The following is an 18,647-nucleotide window of genomic DNA, read 5'->3' as shown; positions in this document are numbered from 1 at the left end:
ACTCTGACACAATCATCAACACACAAGAACAAGAATTACATTCTAACTCTTTTGCAAACCATCTCAAATTAAAGATCAATAATGTTGTGGACATAGAACCAATGGGACACAGTATGTAATAAAGTCCAGTATGTACTTTCTACAAGCACCAACATTATAATTTATAGTATGGTACAATGCTAACCATGCTCTTTTTCTGCCTGCGCTCTGCTTAAAAGAGGGAGGTAGCTGCCTTAAAGTGCTAATTATTGTTAAACATATAATAATAGAGAAGGGTTTGACGGGCACATAGGATATTTTTATACTCGAATGTTAGGTTAATGTTGTTGCATAAGTGTGGCAGAGGAATACATCAGGTGCTGTAGGAGGGGATTTTGAAAGTACCGGATTAAGGGCAGGTGTGGGGATGAGGAGGTTATTGCAAATTGTTAATTTCCGTCACGTATTTATTTTTCATGAATGGATCAAAAGCCAGAGCAATTTACAGCTTCAATTAAGTTATTAACTCTCTGAAGATTGCTTTGAGAATAGACTGTCAGGCACTTCGAGTGCAAAGTTTGAGGGTAAGGCTTAATTAATACGAGCTCAAAGAGCTCCCATGAGGTAGAGTTTAGGGCAGGGAGAAACTGGCTGAAAATGGCCAATGGCGATTAGTATGGCCATGGGCATGTAATGGGTGAGCAAATAACAAGAACAACGCCTTCAAGCTTTGTGTCCCTCCTCATATACCATTGCTCTCCATCTGTACTATATTGTAATAGTTTCGCAAGTGACACCAATGAGCCTTTTTACTACATTGACATTTGGTTGCTTGCTGCTAGCCAGTGCCACCATGTGACACCATTCCTTTTGTGTGGCCAATCCAGCTGCTTCTTTACGCTACGTCTGCTGCTGAAAGCCCTCATTTGAAATCGACCTGCTAGAACTTTCAACGGAAAATAAAGGAGAAACAAGACCACTGCATCCTTGTCGTGAATTTGACTATCGAGTGTCTATAGTAATTGAAAATGAACAATTCGTGATCCTTATTAGGCTTGTGTTAGAAACTCAAACGCTTTCTTTGTTTATGCATTCCCTCTCTACACAGACGCACATATACAATCAATGGATGACTTCTGGCAACACCGGGGCAACTTGCAGCATTAAAAGGTGCGCTCCCTCCTCTTCCCCTGGAGCTGTGCATGGTGAGCACTGGGGCTTCCGCTCACAGAGGAGAGTAGGCGGTGTGCCCGTGGGAGTTTGGAAAGGGGTGCGTGTTTACTGGTGCAGCTGGTGAAGCTCCCACGAACTGCTGCTCTACACAAGATGCCAACAGCCTCCCACACCTGCCGCAACACCCCTAGATGCGAAAGGAGACCTGGCGGCATACAGTCTAAAATGATCCCATGCAGCCCTACAGAATCTTCTCGATGAATGGACATTGGCTGATCTCAGAGTGGAAGCAAGCACTGAGAAATTGGGTGATGCTGAACCCGTAGGACCTCCACCCTCTTGCAGAAGCTACTCTAGTAGTATCTGACTTGGGGCAACAATAATGGGTAGGTGGAAATGAAGTCGGCATGCTAGCCCTTCATGTTTTTTCCCTTGCCATGGACTACTTTGTGTTCCTGCCCGAGCATGTGAAATGTGTCATCTGTTTGATCAGTGCCCACATTGACTGCCGACGCCCAAACCCGCCACACACACACAACCAGACAACTAGACTATAATGACATGGGGATGAAGAATTACCAAAAGGCAGGTGGGGGTCAGTCAGATGACATCACCTGTCACGGGACTGACTCTGCAGCAGTCCTACCTTCCATTTAGCAGAAATAGCCGTCATGTAAATGCCCCCTTTTTCATAAAGTCGAGCACCGCCTCTGTGATTGAGATGGCATCGTGGTCAGATAAGATATCCAAAAGGAACGTGAGGCTGGGTCAGTTGCGTTCCAGCACCTGATATGTGACTGTCTTTGCCACATCCTTTGCTGCCTTTACAAATAACTGGTCTTCTAGGATTCCCTTTGTACTAAACAATGCCATTTCTCCCTAAGCCCCCACTGTGCTCTGGCACTGCACCTTGATCAAATGAAAAGGGGAGCGGGGTAGTTCCAGAGTCAGTTGCATGTCAACACATGGCATTGCACTGACTCCTCCCCACCCTTACATGCCTTGGACAGGCACGAGCCGGCTCGGAAGTCCTCCCTTTTAGCTGTGGACCAGCAGCCCTCTGGAGATGGTACATTTAACAATAAGAAACTCAAAAGACCTCTGGGGCTCGGTCAGTCAGATGTCAGTACTTGGCAAGCGACTGACTCGTGCCCATCACTGCCTGCATTTGAGAGCAGGTAGAATGCTGGGAACCCCCCTCTCTTGTCTCGAGGTGAGCCACCATGATCAGATAGGAAGTTGGCTGCCTCACCTCTGTCTTGCAGTCCTCCAGTGCCACTCTTACTGATCTTCATCTGCTGGTCCCTGTCCATGGCTTGAAAGGCCAGCGGTGCAATTTCTGGGGGCTGGTGAAGTGGGAGAAAGAGGGCCCCATTCCATGAATAAGGCTGTGGAAAAGTGGGGTCAGGGGTGCTGCACAGATCCGTGTCCGGCGAGGACTCCATCCGGGCCGGGCAAAGCTGCACAAATGTGGCACCCAGGTGTCAAGCCCAAGCAGCATCCCGCAAAGGGTTAGAGGGAAGACACGAAAATGCAGCAACAACAGAAAATGGGACTATAAACAGATATATCCAGAAGGCTCCCATCCGAGCTCCCAAAGTAAGCTCAGCAGCGGCAGCACCAGCAGCACCTTTGTCAGCAGCACCACGATGCTATCTAGAAGCAGAGGCACTGGCTGAGGAGCTCAGGGCAGCAGAAGCAGCAGAAGCAGCAGAGACCAGGCTGCAGGCAGGGCAGCGCTGCCCCTTCCCTCGCTCACTGCCGGTATCTGAAGTCCGGCCTGGGGTGTGGGCTGTGGTCCTCTATGGGATGACTGCTAGTCTCCACAAGTTGCACCCAGCTTTTTGCCAGCCATGGGGTACAAGCATGCCCCACGCAGGTGGACGTTAGAACTTCTGCAGGGTTTCCTTGCCAGAAAAAAGTAACAAGCAAATTTCCGAGTGCCAGTCACCTCCTGCCAAGTTTGTGAATACGAATACCTCAGGAGCGGAGAGGAGTCCTTGCTAGGTATATCCCGTCACTCAGAGGACACTGGACATCTTGACTTTATCACTCCGCTGCCAGCTGCTCCTTCCTGCCTGTGACTCACTAGGTCCATCCATCACATAATATGGCTAATTTCATTGGCTGCGACCACTATATATTCTAACATATAAATGGGCCACGAGCCATGGCCTTGAGCAGTTTGTACATCTTTTGGCCATGCCCACTGTATGTTTTAACCTAAGAAAATGCAATATGCAATGGCCTTCAGCCGTACCGCCTGTGTATTGTACTACACTAATCAGCCAGTAGTTATGGCCTCAGGCTGTGCCCATTGTATATTATACACTAACCAGCCACTACCCATGGTCTTCAACACAGTACTAGCCAGTGGTCACAGTCTTTGGCTGCGCCGACTGTACATTCTAACATATTATTGGTCACTAGCTATAGCCTTTAGCCTTGGCCACTGACTACAGCGTTCAACATTGCCCACTGTATATTTTATTTTAATTTTTTTATTTGTATTATCTGGCTGAAAAACAAGTCAACCTTTAACAAAATACAAGAATATTAAAACCTGTGTACAATAATTCACTACATAATACATTTCAGAAAACAATTCAAAACACTGTACTTATGTATCTGTAATACATAAAAGGGCCGATTCATGGAACAAACGTGCGCTGAAAATCTTGGCGCAAGCAGGCGCAAGCGCGAAAAAACAGGCGCAGGCGCACGCGTGCGATTCATGGAAGTCCCTGCGCGTGTTTTCCTCGGGATGTGCGCCAAACCCGTGCATGGCGCACATGTCACTGCAACATCCCGAACGGCGTGCGCGACGTGCACAGTGAAAGCGCACAACCTCGGCGCATACACCAGAAAGTGGGCAACGCGCGAAAATAAGGGCGTAACTGGGGATGTACTGCAGGGAAGCAGACGGAACGCCCAAACGCACTCGAACCACACGTATTCATGGAATCGAACAGGGCAAAGCCGCGCACAGCCAAAGACACGTACCAGCCGAAACACGTCCGCCACATGAAGGCAGGCGGTAGCGTCCCTGCGCATTACAAAAGTGGCAATGTACAGCAATGATAAATGTTGCATACTGCGAATGGGCCTCTGCGAGTGGGGCACCTGTATTTCGGGGGTGCGCGGGAAGTTTTACATGCGATTGAGCGGGGTACGTGTATTTCGGGGGTGCGCGGGAAGTTTCACACGCGATTGAGCAGGGTACGTGTATTTCGGGGGTGCGCGGGAAGTTTTACACACGATTGAGCGGGGTGCGTGTATTTCGGGGGTGCGCGGGAAGTTTCACATGCGATTGAGTGGGGTACGTGTATTTCAGGGGTGCGCAGGAAGTTTCACACGTGATTGAGCGGGGTACGCGTATTTCGGGGGAGCGCAGGAAGTTTCGCACACGATTGAGCGGGGTACGTGTATTTCGGGGGTGCGCGGGAAGTTTCACACATGACAGGCCTTGGGCGAGCGGGGTACCACTCACCATCTGTGTGTAGAAGAACGCGTAGCCAACACCCACCCGCTGTGAAGTAATAGCGTGTGAACCCCAACGCCTGGAAAACACACTCACCGCACCCCACGGAAAGCACGTACAGAGCAATGGAAATCCATGTGGGATTTTCAAGCCCTGCCAGGGCAACGCCCGTGCGTGATACGTCACAAATACGCTTACGCGCTAAGGGCCTTTGGTCCAATGAAATCGTGTATGCGTGCAGACGCGCTTACGTGCAAAGGGCCTTTCCTCGAATTACACGCTGACGTGCAATTTTTTCACATGGCAAATCACTCCGTATCAAGCTGGCCAGGCGAAAACACACGGAAGACCACGCTCCTGCCCAAAAGGCCGAATCACTGCCCACAGAGCCCCGAGCATGCTCCGACCTGCCATCTGCTGCTGCCTGACTGCCTGCTGCCCTCGTGCCCTGCGATTTGGTGCCTGCACATCAGCCATCTGTAGGGGTCCAGTTGCGGTGCCCACCCCTGCTAGAACAGAAGACTCCCGACTGGGATACCATCGCTCCACAGCCCAGCCCCAGGACCCAGTTGCCCACCCACACCTGCCTCGGGGGTCGCCATGTCGGGGCAAACAAAATCTGAGACCACTGGCGACCCCCATCCAGAGGGGCAGAGGGCCACCAGCTTCAGTCAGAAGGAAGTTGGTGTCCTGGTGGAGCTTGTCCTGGGGCATTATGATGCCCTCTTCGGATCATCACGCGCCGACAAGGCAGGACGGGACAGGATCTGGGACGACTTTGTGGTTGCCATCAACGCGGAGGGGGTGGCAACCCGCAACATCAAGCAAGTCAAGAAGCGCTGGGAGGACTTGAGGTCCAGGACCCTCATAAAGGCCCGGCGCCTCGTGGAGGGGGGCCGGGGCAGCATGAGTACCATCCAGATGAGGGTCCTGGAACGCATACGCCCAGCACTCCATGCCCAGATCCGTGAGAGGCAGACCCGTCTGGAGTCGAGCGGTAAGTGGCCAAGTATTGCTGTGTGAGACAGGGCATGTTGCAGTGTGCTGGTTGTCTGATACTTGCCTGTATGTGTGACATAGGCCATGTACGCATGTATGTGTGCAGGGACATCATGGTCATGCATGTGAGACCAGAAATGTGTGAACCACACGGTTGGTGCATGTGTTTAAATGCAACATGGGGAGCCCTATGCGGAATGGACACATGAGAGCATGCCAGTTCCTGGACATGGGTGGGGGTGAGGGATGGGGGCTGATGCCATGTACATGTATGGTGTCCATGTCTGTGTGTCTGACCTGCGTGTCTGTGACTTGTGAATGCCATGGATGCATGACCCATGTCTGTGACAATGTTCAGATTCACTGATGCAGCCTAGTTATCCTTGCATCCACTGTGTCTGGGGTGTACGAGGCCAGATGGATGAAACTACGGTGAAGTGGGTGCATGTGATATGCATGACCCATGATGCATGTGAGTTGCAAAACAACATTGTATGTTTCAAGAGTCCCTTGGACATGTATGCTAATGTCCATAGCATGCCCTATTCCTGTTACTGCATGTGTTTTGCCTGCACTGACCCATGTGTTGTGGAGGGACATTATGGAAGTGATCTTTGACAGTGCCACTTATCTGCTATTGCTTCCTGTCTAGGGGACCATTGTACAGTACCCTGATGCTTGTGTTCTATGTCTCCCTCTACACAGCGCCAAGTGAAGAAGAGGGCGGAGACGGCGCTGTGGAGCAAAGCGGCGGGGATGCCCCCACGGCTGCAGCGGAAGGGGTGGGTGAGCCCCCACAGGGGCTTGCAACGGCGGAAGACGGTGTGGAGCCATCCAGGTTGGTGGTTTCCACATAGGAGGAGGAGGCCGCTGCTGAGCCGCACATGGGGCCTGGTGGGGGCATCCCTGCTGGTGCAAGTGGTGCAGTCCAGGGGCAGGAGGCAGCACAGGTCGCCGTGGAGGGGCCTGTGCATGTCACTGTCCCTGACACTGGGACTGCACCATCATGCACCAGCAGGGATGCCCCATCCCAGGCTCGTCCGCAGGTAGGGGGGATGTCCATGTCATCTGACGTCCCTCCACCTGCGGACGAGGGGACCCCTGGCCGCATGGAGAAGGTCCTGATTGGTGTCGCGTTGTGCACGGGTGTCATTCGTGATGACATGCGTGCTTCCCAGGAGGAGCACGCACGTCATCACCAAGAGCACCGTGCCAACGTGGCCCAGTTGGAAGCGGCCATGGTCGGGGGTTTCGTACATGTGTCGGCCACTCTGGCGACCCTCTCCTCCTCTGTGGAGGCTTTGCGCCAGTCGTTCTCCATGCTGTCTTCCGGCCCAGATGCCACCAGGGCCCCCTGTGGACCTGCCCTGACCAACGCAGCCAACGGTGGGGATCCCATCCCTGCCACAGTCGGGAGTCGGAGGTCCAGCAGGGGTGGACACACCAGCAACTGGACCCCAGCAGATGGAGGATGTGACAGCATCATCGGGCAGGGCACGTGCACGAAGGCGTCGGTGGATTCCATCAGCCTGGATGCCGTTGTGCTGTCAGCGGCAGTTGCATCGGAGGCAGCGGCAGGCTCGACGTGGGAGGCATCATGGCTCGGGGCCATCAACATCAGGGGGGCAGGCATGGTCTGGAGGGCAGGAGAACCCTGGAATGGGAGTGTCTTCCGTGTGGGAGCGGTTGGGCCAGCAGATAGGTGCAGAGCGGCGGCAGGCGGAGGAGGAACGGCTCACAATGGTCAGGGCGGAGAACTCCATGCGGAGGGCGCTGAGGCGGGCTGAGTGCCTCGAGGGTATTCGCAGGGAGTTGGAGCTGGACACTGCATTATCCCTGCGAGACCTCGGGGCCAGGGAACATGTCCACCTCCAACCCATTGAACAGGAGTTCGATGATGTCCTGGCCCATGACATCAACCAGTGAGCCATCGGACTAGCCCGCCGCCTTTGTATATAGTTATTTAGGTTTAGGTTTCATTTCTTTATTATTATGATTTGGAGTCCACAGACTTTGCTCCACTTTTTGTATATAGTTGTATTTTAGATAGGGTTCTTTGTAGGTTTCATTTGCTTTTGGGATAATGGACCCCTCAGACTTTCGTTTTCAATTTTCAGGACATGTATATACTTTCTTTTAGTCATATTCACATGGAGTAATGTTTTTTTATGCTTTCCATCTTTTGATTTCGTTCTATGGACTTTGGGGATGCGCCACTTATATTTTTTCATGTTTTGGATTTCTTTTCTTGCTTGGATTTGACTTTCTTTTTCTTATTTCAAAATGTATTTCTTCATTTGCATGTGTGCTTTTCATTTTGACATTTGTTATACTTTTTAATACATTTATTTATTCAACATTATTGGTTTGGTGTACAGTGATGATTTTGGTGCATGTCTCCATGAGCATTGGCACAGTCATGTGTTGCAACTGTGTGGCTCTGTAGGACATTTGCTGATGGGCATGCTGGTTCTTTTCAGACTATCATGGAATGGGTGATTTACTAGGGAGTGGGTGCAGTGGTTCGTTGGGTGTTTGCACTGGGGGGTGAAGGGGGATTTGGGTTGGCATTAGGGCCATGGGTCTGTATAGTCATGGCTTGGTGTTTGGGGGACATGTGTGGGGGCCTGCTGGCAGGTGCACCTGACTGCTGGGGGTGGGGGTGCAGGGGGACATGAGTGGGGGCCTGCTGGCCGGTGTCCCTGACTGCTGGGCGTGGGGGTGCAGGGAGACATGAGTGGACATGAGTGGGGGCCTGCTGGCAGGTACCCCGCACTGCTGGGGGGTGGGTGTGCAAGGGGACATGAGTGGGGGCCTGCTGGCAGGTACCCCGCACTGCTGGGGGGTGGGTGTGCAGGGGGACATGAGTGGGACATGAGTGGGGGCCTGCTGGCAGGTGCCCCTGACTGCTGGGGGTGGGGGTGCAGGGGGACATGAGTGGGGGCCTGTTGGTAGGTGCCCCTGACTGCTGGGGGTGGGAGTGCAGGGGGACATGAGTGGGACATGAGTGGGGGCATGCTGGCAGGTACCCCGCACTGCTGGGGGGTGGGTGTGCAAGGAGACATGAGTGGGGGCCTGCTGGCAGGTACCCCGCACCGCTGGGGGGTGGGTGTGCAGGGGGACATGAGTGGGACATGAGTGGGGGCCTGCTGGCAGGTGCCCCACACTGCTGGGGGGTGGGTGTGCAGGGGGACATGAGTGGGGGCCTGCTGGCAGGTGCCCCTGACTGCTGGGGGTGGGGGTGCAGGGGGACATGAGTGGGGGCCTGTTGGTAGGTGCCCCTGACTGCTGGGGGTGGGGGTGCAGGGGGACATGAGTGGGACATGAGTGGGGGCCTGCTGGCAGGTGCTCCACACTGCTGGGGGGTGGGGGTGCAAGGGGACATGAGTGGGGGCCTGCTGGCAGGTACCCCACACTGCTGAGGGGTGGGTGTGCAGGGGGACATGAGTGGGACATGAGTGGGGGCTTGCTGGCAGGTGCCCCACACTGCTGGGGGGTGCGGGTGCAAGGGGACATGAGTGGGGGCCTGCTGGCAGGTGCCCCACACTGCTGGGGGATGGGGGTGCAAGGGGACATGAGTGGGGGCCTGCTGGCAGGTGCCCCACACTGCTGGGGGGTGGGTGTGCAGAGGGACATGAGTGGGACATGAGTGGGGGACTGCTGGCAGGTACCCCGCACTGCTGGGGGATGGGCGTGCAGGGGGACATGAGTGGGACATGAGTGGGGGCCTGCAGCAGGTGCTCCACACTGCTGGGGGGTGGGGGTGCAAGGGGACATGAGTGGGGGCCTGCTGGCAGGTACCCCGCACTGCTGAGGGGTGGGTGTGCAGGGGGACATGAGTGGGACATGAGTGGGGGCTTGCTGGCAGGTGCCCCACACTGCTGGGGGGTGCGGGTGCAAGGGGACATGAGTGGGGGCCTGCTGGCAGGTGCCCCACACTGCTGGGGGATGGGGGTGCAAGGGGACATGAGTGGGGGCCTGCTGGCAGGTGCCCCACACTGCTGGGGGGTAGGTGTGCAGAGGGACATGAGTGGGGGACTGCTGGCAGGTGCCCTGCACTGCTCAGGGGTGGGGGTGCAAGGGGATAAGAGTTGGTTATCAGTAGTGCAAGGAGACATGTGCCTTTGCTGGGGGGCATGCCCATGTTGGGTGGGCTGCCTACGGGACATGACCAGGGGTGCAGGGTAGTTCCCTGTGGTGTGGGATGCCTGCAGGGGCCGTGGAGGGTGCACAGGGAACACCTGGGAGGACCAACACTGCCAAATCACGTGTAGGACTCCCCGGCACCGCCGAAATACACGTACCCTGTTGAAATCGCGTGTGAAACTTCCCACGCACCCCTGAAATACACGTACCCTGCTGAAATCGCGTGTGAAACTTCCCGCGCACCACTGAAATACACATACCCTGCTGAAATCACGTGTGAAACTTCCCGCGCACCCCTGAAATACACGTACCCCACTCGCACAGGGCCAATCGCGTGTGAAACTTCCCACGAACCCCAGTAATACACATACCCTGCTGAAATCATGTGTGAAACTTCCCGCGCACCCCTGAAATACACGTACCCTGCTGGAATCGCGTGTGAAACTTCCCACGCACCCCTGAAATACACGTACCCTGCTGAAATCGCGTGTGAAACTTCCTGCGCACCCCTGAAATACATGTACCCTGCTGAAATCGCATGTGAAACTTCCTGCGCACCCCTGTAATACACGTAGCCTGCTGAAATCGCGTGTGAAACTTCCCATGCACCCCTGATATACACGTACCCCGCTCGCATATGGCCAATCGAGTGTGAAACTTCCCGCGAACCCCAGTAATACACGTACCCCGCTTGCCGTGCTCTTACAGGGTTAGCGCAGCCCTTTGCGCTGGTTGGGGATTTTGATGGCTTTTCCCTGTGCGAGGGGCGTTCTTGGGGGCGTAACTGGCGTTGCTGCAGGGTCGCTGCGCCACTGTGCGCAACGGCTGGTTTTGGTAGCTGAAATCCATGAATACGCTGTGCGCGGAAATGCATTTTAGCGCACGCGGCTGGCGCAGAGATTCGCACGCGCACACTGTCCGCCAGCCGCTTGCGCCACTTGTGCGCTAAATTCTATGAATTCCCCCCAAAATGTATACATTTCATAAAATTCATCACACACATCCTTCCCATAAAAATCACGTAAAATTAATCAAAATCCTAAAATCACACATAGAAATCCATCAACTAGGTAAAACATACAGCATTTATAATTATGACATAATGCCGACTTCCCCCTTTAGCAGGGATCTCTTCCAATGTCAGTGCTTTAATGAATCTGGTTAATGCTGTTACTGTAGAGGTGGTGTGCCCAGCCAAACATATCAGCCAAAATTGGTTTTCCTTATCCCAGATAATGGAATGCCGGAGGTTTATTAAGATATAAGGATGTAAACGTTTGAAACAGCCACATTCTACTAATCAATGTCTAAGCGTTTTAATTCGTCCAACCAAATTACAAAAACGACAAGCTGCTTGATCAGGTGAAATCGAGTCTTACCTCACCAAAATCTGCTTGGACCAAATCAAAGTCCAGCGAAATTGCAAAAATATGTATCAAGTTACTTAATCGGGTTATATACTCAAAAACAGGGCTAAAGTTCCCACCTTTTTTGTTCACCCCGTAGTTTTGATAACAAGGGATATTTATGCATAGGCTCTAGTGTTTAGATCCAATCTTGTAGGTATAAAATAAGCTTCACTATTAGGTTTGTTAAAGAGCAACATAGACTGTCAAGAATACTGAAACTCAACTCCTGGATTGCTTTGATCCAGATACAACCCTGTTCTAAATGGATATGGTTAAAGTCCATATACAAAGACATTTCAATTGGGCATACAATTTTACGCATTATCAGTAACAGTCTCCAATGTGCTCTCGCTCTTAATGACACAAACCCCAATTCATATCTGATAGCGTCAATCAGTAGAGATTTGGGCAATCTCAAGGTCTGTTTTCATATTTTCCCCTCCAAGACCGGTAAATCATTTTACACAGTGAGAGAATAGGTCTCGATTCCATACAGTAGTTTGGGCACTTTTTTGGTTTCTTAATAACAGTCAAATGTTCCAGTGTGAACTTGCCAAATTCGTGTCCACCTGGCCAACTGATTTGCCAAACCAGAGACTCGGTTTTTAAACCACATGTAACAGCTTGACAAAGAAGGTCTTGAACTAATCAGAAATCCCAGTAAATCAATTAATCCACATTGGATACTGCAACATTCACAATATGCCAACAGTGTTTACTCTTGTTCCCACATTTTGTTAGCTGGATGACCTTTGATTTTTATTGGTTAACTTTCAAGGCATGTTCTTCCACATACTACACAAAAACTTTAGTAAAACGCCAGAGGACCACCACTGTAAAGTTGAATATAAGGCAATTATCTGTGTAGGCAAACCACCAAAATCTCAAACTAGGAACTTTAGGAGAGACAAAGGCAGCTGGGAGTAACTGGTTGTCAATGTTGGCCAGATATAGGTTGAACGGGCAGGGTACGAGAACGCAACCCTGCCTGACACCTCTGGCAGTCTTAATCATACCTGATGGATCACCTGAATTGCTCAAGCAAACTTGAATGTCTGTGTTTGAATATAAACTGACAATTGGTTTTAGCAAATCTGGGGGAACATCCCATAGCCCATAGCCGCTTACTATCCACCGCATCAAAGGCCAGAGTAAGAACCAGCGAGGCAACGTATACCTCTTGTATTTCTCACTCCAGGCTAAGTGTTGCAAACAGTTCACTACAAGTCCATTCAGTGACGTACCCATCTTCCACATTAAACCGGTCTACCATGTTCCTATTATCCCTGCCTCATCTATCCACAATTCCAAATGTGATAGCAGAATTGATGCAAACACTTTGCAGTCAGCATCCAGAATCGCGATTGGACAGTAACCTAGAGGACTTGATCTGTCCCCTTGTTTGTATATGGGGACAACATAGGTCATAAACCAGGTAGCTGGATACACACATGTTCTTAAGATGTTCCTAAAGAAAGCCTCTGCCAAAGCACTCCGGTTCCCTTTAAACTCAAGGTTGGATAATCAATTCGGGCCCAGTGCACGCGAGGCACTGATTTTGTCAAGACCACATATACCTTGTCATAACCACAATCTCAAGGGACGAAGTCAGAGATATTACTCACTAATGAGGGGATCCCCACACTTTCCCCCAGGACATTCTTTAAATACCTCGGTATAGTGTGAAACCCAGGTTGATTCAGACACTCCATTAATTTGTAGATGGGATTGCATCACATCAGTTGCATTCATAATTCACCAAAAAGCTTTCATATTTTTATTCACCAAACACTTTGGGCCTCATTACGACCCAGGCAGAGGACCATGGTGCTATTAGCACCATGGTCCATGCTGGTGTCCGCCATGGTGGAATGGGGAATTACCACCCCATTCCGAGGTTGGTGGGCCGGTAATTCCCCATGCTGCCATGGCCCTTCCCCATTCCCATTTTTGCCCCATAGGTCTCAATGGGAATGGGGAAGGTGCTAATAACGGTACCGCAAATTGCGGTACCATTATTAGCATCAAAGTCCCTTTGCGGGTCCCTACTTTAACGGCTGGAAAAACCAGCCATTAAGGTCGGGTCCCGCAAAGGGACCTCGTAATCAGGCGTTAAGGGTTTAACGGCGCTGACACCTTTTACGGCTCCGTTAAACCCTTAACGCCAGGGTCGTAATGAGGCCCCTATCATTGTCTCTGCATCTTCCTGTATCCTTTTAGCCCGTGAGTGATGCAACACATCTTTTTTATAGGCCTGACATACTTTTTTAATTCTCCCCTACCCTCCTCCACAGAAATAGCCACAGTCTTCTTCAACAGAGAAATCTCATTTCTTTTTTTCATCTAACAACTTCATGGTAATGTGTCTTTCTTCCACTTTTTCTACTCTTACCAATCACCAAACCAGTCTTGAATAAAGACTTTACAAAGTTACCAAAATTGGAAGATGTGAATTTTGAACATTTCCTTTCCTCCAATGTGGAACATAGGTGGGAACCAAGTAGAATATTAACACTTGTAACCTCTTTGGTGTTCCAAGATATCTGATATCCAATTACCCGCTATATTGGATATCAGATCTATAACACCCATAAGTTGCGACCAACCTTGGCTAAAATTAATGTTAAAAGTATTTCCAACTTGGAATGATCACAGTGGGGTGTAAAATTCATTTCAAATCTGACACTTCTCCAGGAGAGGCATTTGTCCACAAAGACATAATTTAAGGTGTAATTCATGTAACCATTGGTCCATGCGGGCACGACTTGAGACATGGCGCTAAAACAATCATTCAGTGGTGACAGGCCCAGCCGCCCAGACACGACCACCATTGCCTCTCATTTCCCCTTTTGTTATTATTCCACACTCCCTTCTGTACAATCTCTTCCCAGTTTTCTGGATTTACACAATCTGCATTCAGGTCACCAGCCAACATAGCATAACCACCTGGAGAGCAGGTGTGCCATTCCAGTATACAGTCCGATACACTTAAGCATGTTATCATATTTCCCACATCCTCATTCCATAGACATTTACCACTAAAATATGTAATGAATCCTCATTCTATAACCTGATATGCTTTGCCAGGACACCCCAGCATACATGAAATGACCTTATCATTACAATTATACATGTGGATTGCATTAATGTCAAAAGGCGGTCACTTTCACCTTGTTAGGTTCACTTGCCGTTGAACAAGTGGGGTTAACCAGGCTTCTTATAAAGCAATGATAATAAAGGTTTGAAATTTTCCAACCTAAATCAGGTCAGGAAAAGAGACGCCCATGTCCCCTCGTATTTCACAATAACAAATTAATTGGGACAGGCAGCTGATTATCCTGAGATTGATTATGGTAATCTACGGTGAATCACAATCACCAACCAGGATCAGTTATTGGTATACTCAGACAATTCGATTTTTTGTTCCAGATACTGTATTTCTGCATATGATGCCTGCTTTCCCACCGTTTCCCTTCTCATGATTGTCCTGTTTTCGTTCTTCCTTATAATGTGAAATATCAAAGCCATATGCTCTTACATTATCTCTTTCTCTCAAGAAAAAGTTAAAAACAAATCTTGAACTAATGGCTGCACTAAAACAATGGGGGTCATTACAAGTTTGCCGGTCCGGGAACCACGGTACAAGTAAGCTTGCCGGTACCATAGTTCCCAGACTGGCAAACTACGAGTTCTGCTTGCGGGTGCCATTACGGCCGCCAGGTCTGACCTACCGACAATGGTCAAGTTTTACCGGCAAGGCAACCACCAAACTTATAATGAGGCCCCAATGTATTATCCAGCAGTCAATAAAATCCACCCTACGTATGTCATTAGATGATACTCCAGCCAAACCTGAAATCTCTGAGAGTAGTTGTAAGATCGTAATACGTCTCATTATAACTGTTCTGTTTTCCGGTAGAACACATTCAAATGTAATTATGTGAGGAAAGTTTAATCAGAGAATGATCAGAGAATGACTACTCTTGTTGGTGGTTTGTTTTGGTTTTTGGAGATTAACCATGCTTACAGTACACTGATCTATTCCGCCCGTTAAAGTGGCCGGGTCTCGTGGTTGTCTCTCTGTGAAAATCCTATCTGTACCACCCCTCTATCCATCTTTCCACAGTAATATATAGGGTCACCCTCCGGAGTCCAAGTCCATAGAACTTGAAGATTTACATACACATCTAGTCTCATGCTCACCACCATCCGTATTAACGACTGCTGGTGGCACAGACTCTAACTGGTACAATGTTGACATTCCTACACCAATGCCAATGCCGGGTTTAGATACACCGAAGTTGTCCTGCCTTGGTTGATTTGACATGCATTAATCCTGCATGCATATAGGTTTGGTCATTTCGAGGTACATACGTTCCTGGTCACCTTCAGAGATCAACAATCTGTTTTTTACATGGCAATTATGATCCTTGGATTGGCCATTTTAAATTGGCCAAGTTCTATGTCTTTTTTCAAATAGATATATTTAGCATCTCATAGTAAGATATTGCCGTTGCTTTCTGAGACATAATACACTGGAAAAATCAATATTTGTGCATAGACATTGTGTAAACAAAGACGTTAGTGAAAAATATTTGTGAAAAATATTATTATTCTCATTATTATTTTTTTATTTAGTTTGTGACAAACTTTAAAAAAAGGTTGTTTAACATTACTTATCACATTCTCCAACTTCCATTTATCTGTTCTGTCATCTCTATAAACAACAACCTCACCATTTAAAATAGATAACAAAATGAAAACACATCGCTACTTTCTACCCTACTTAATTACTTGTCATCTAACAACCTCTTATTTAGCTGTTCCAAATAGAGTGACAGTGCTGTTGTCAAATGTTTACATTCACTTCTGTGAATTCTCCTTCGCTGCTGCAGTTCACCAATTATTCCAACTCTTTACTCAGATAACTTGTTCTTAAGTCTCTCAATTCGGTACAATTTAGTATTAGATGTTTCAGCGTTTTGTCTTCTCTGTTACAGAATCTGCAATGTAATTCCTTTAACACGACTTCTTGTCTTAGTTCTTTAATTTCTTTAGTTGGAAAGAGGTTCAATCTGAATTTCAAAAAGATGGCTCTCAGCCGATTACAAAGGAATTCTGCCAAGTATTTTGGTAGGCAATTTAGGCCTTTCGCTTCCATCGGCTTATTTGCCATGCATCTATGCTCTGTTCTCTTCTCAATTGTATCTATTCAGTCTTGTTGGAATAGTCTTTTTTTTACAGCATTGTTTTTTTTTACTAGAGTATTTTCCTCTGTATTAAGTTGTTTCAAACTCTGTAATAGTGAATCCTCTTCAGTCCCATCCTGCTCCAGTAGCAACTTGAATTGTGGCATTTCATCAACACTGATGGACTTACTGTATAGAGCGATTGTATTACACATTATTCTTGCATTTATAGATGATAAACACAACACACATAGAATACACGCCGCTGGAAATCCTTGTGGTAGCTGCAGGATTCTTTTCCAGAATGTGTTTTCACATCTGGACCAGATCGCACTTGAACACCCAAACATGCTTTCCGCGCCAAGTATTAGGGCTGGTATGACCTTACTTTTGTAAAAGCTTAAGACTGGTTTGTAGGAGAATTTCCCATACTGTTTCTGGATGATTGCTCCTTGGGCTGTTAGTTGTTTACATTTATTGGCAATCTTTTTGATCATAGGCTGGTCGTTAATACTTGAATTTACAAATGTACCGAAATATTGGGTACAAGTGACCTGGTTCAGGACATCTTTTCCCAATAACCATTGGAATATCTATTTTTTTAATTTTGACTCCTTTTAGGTTTTTCAGTATTAAAATTTCTGATTTGGCTACATTTATTTCAAGCCCATTTTTTTCAGTATATTTCATTAAAGCATTCAGCTTTCTTTGTAAGCCAATCAGAGTCATATCAAGCAGGACAATGTCGTCTGCATACAATATCCAGCTGATGGAAGATCCATTCAATTTAGGTGGGAATGATTTTACTTCTTCCAGTATATCACCAACCTCAGCAATGTAGAAATTAAAGAGTGTTGCTCCTTTGGGGCACCCTTGTTTTACACTCTGTAAGTGATTTCAATCCGGCACTTCACCTAAGTCAATGCCTAGCATAGGATGCACAACTGAAACCCTTAATTATGTATTTGCGTCTATAAGTTCTTTTATTCTGAACGATGTACCACTTATATCACGCCCCTCTCTTTTAACCCCCCCCTGGTCACACTGAACCAGGAATCAGGCTGGTTTGCAAAGTTAAATATTTATTTATGTATTTCACAATATATAGCACACTATATTTAATGGTTCTACAATGATCACCAATGGGGTGATGTCACACTAAACAATCTCTTTATTTATAAGGAGTAATGATGGGCAAAAACAATGCAGCGCAGAAATAATACTTTTGTGTGTGTCCAATCAAATGGCAATGTGATTACTATTTCCCCATGCACACTCTTCAATCCCCCCAATATGCAATATAAAGAAATAGAAGGAGAGAGAACAGGTTTCAGGAATGCAGAATTCAAGCAAATATATCAATCCCAATTTCCAACCCAGCAAACACCAGAGAAAAACAGAATTGATTGGCAAACTTGTCAAAAACGGTTTTAAAGTTGGCTTTGAATGGAAAAGGAAAGAAAACTAAACATTGTTTAATTCATTGAAATGGTTGAAATTCTAATGGGAGTCACTTTGTATGGTTTCAGACAAGCACTAGCAATGATTTGAGAGTAATAAGCAAGTTGAAAACTTAATTTTGAGGTTGGGTGCAATGAAAAGCTATTATATACGTTATAGATTTTAGTCAAATGAAAAATTTGCAGTAAACGCGATTGCGGAAAAACTATAATGTTAGCTTCAAGAAGACAAATTTCGTTTCTAGCATAAAATATGAAGAACTGATGGACGTTTTCGTGGAGGTCGTTTTTTTCAGATAGAGGCAAAATGTAAAACAAGATGCGCTTTTAAAATACAAACAAGGTTTCTTTACACTAGGTATGGACTATGAAGAATCAAAAAACACGACAGCACAGCCTCCATACCAGGACGTTTATGAATGGTTTTTGCCCGCTGAGATGCTTGCCTTCTTCAGATGAACTATATCAGCGCAAAGATGATTTTAACAATATTATTACAAAAGGACTATAGGATAAGAGAGAGAGTTCAGGCAAGTCAAAAAGATTTCTAACAATACAGTTCTGGATATAAGATAGATTCGATTTGGATAGGGATGACTATGAACAGTACATAGGCTAGTGACAATCCTATACTATGGATACTCACTAGCAAGGTTTTGAATGGAACCGTCAGGAATTCTGGTTCTGGCCAGGGATTTCTGGGACAGACTGCTGGGCACACCGGACTGGTCTGGTTTCACGATAAGCAAGGCGCTCTGGACACCGCACGGCAAGAACTGGACAGCAAGGCGCTCTGGTCTACCCTGCACAG

This window comes from Ambystoma mexicanum, chromosome 5q (genome assembly GCF_040938575.1).
Source record: "Ambystoma mexicanum isolate Mex_15411 chromosome 5q, UKY_AmexF1_1, whole genome shotgun sequence".
Classification (NCBI taxonomy): Eukaryota; Metazoa; Chordata; class Amphibia; order Caudata; family Ambystomatidae; genus Ambystoma; species Ambystoma mexicanum.
Note: the sequence above shows the minus strand (reverse complement) of the source record.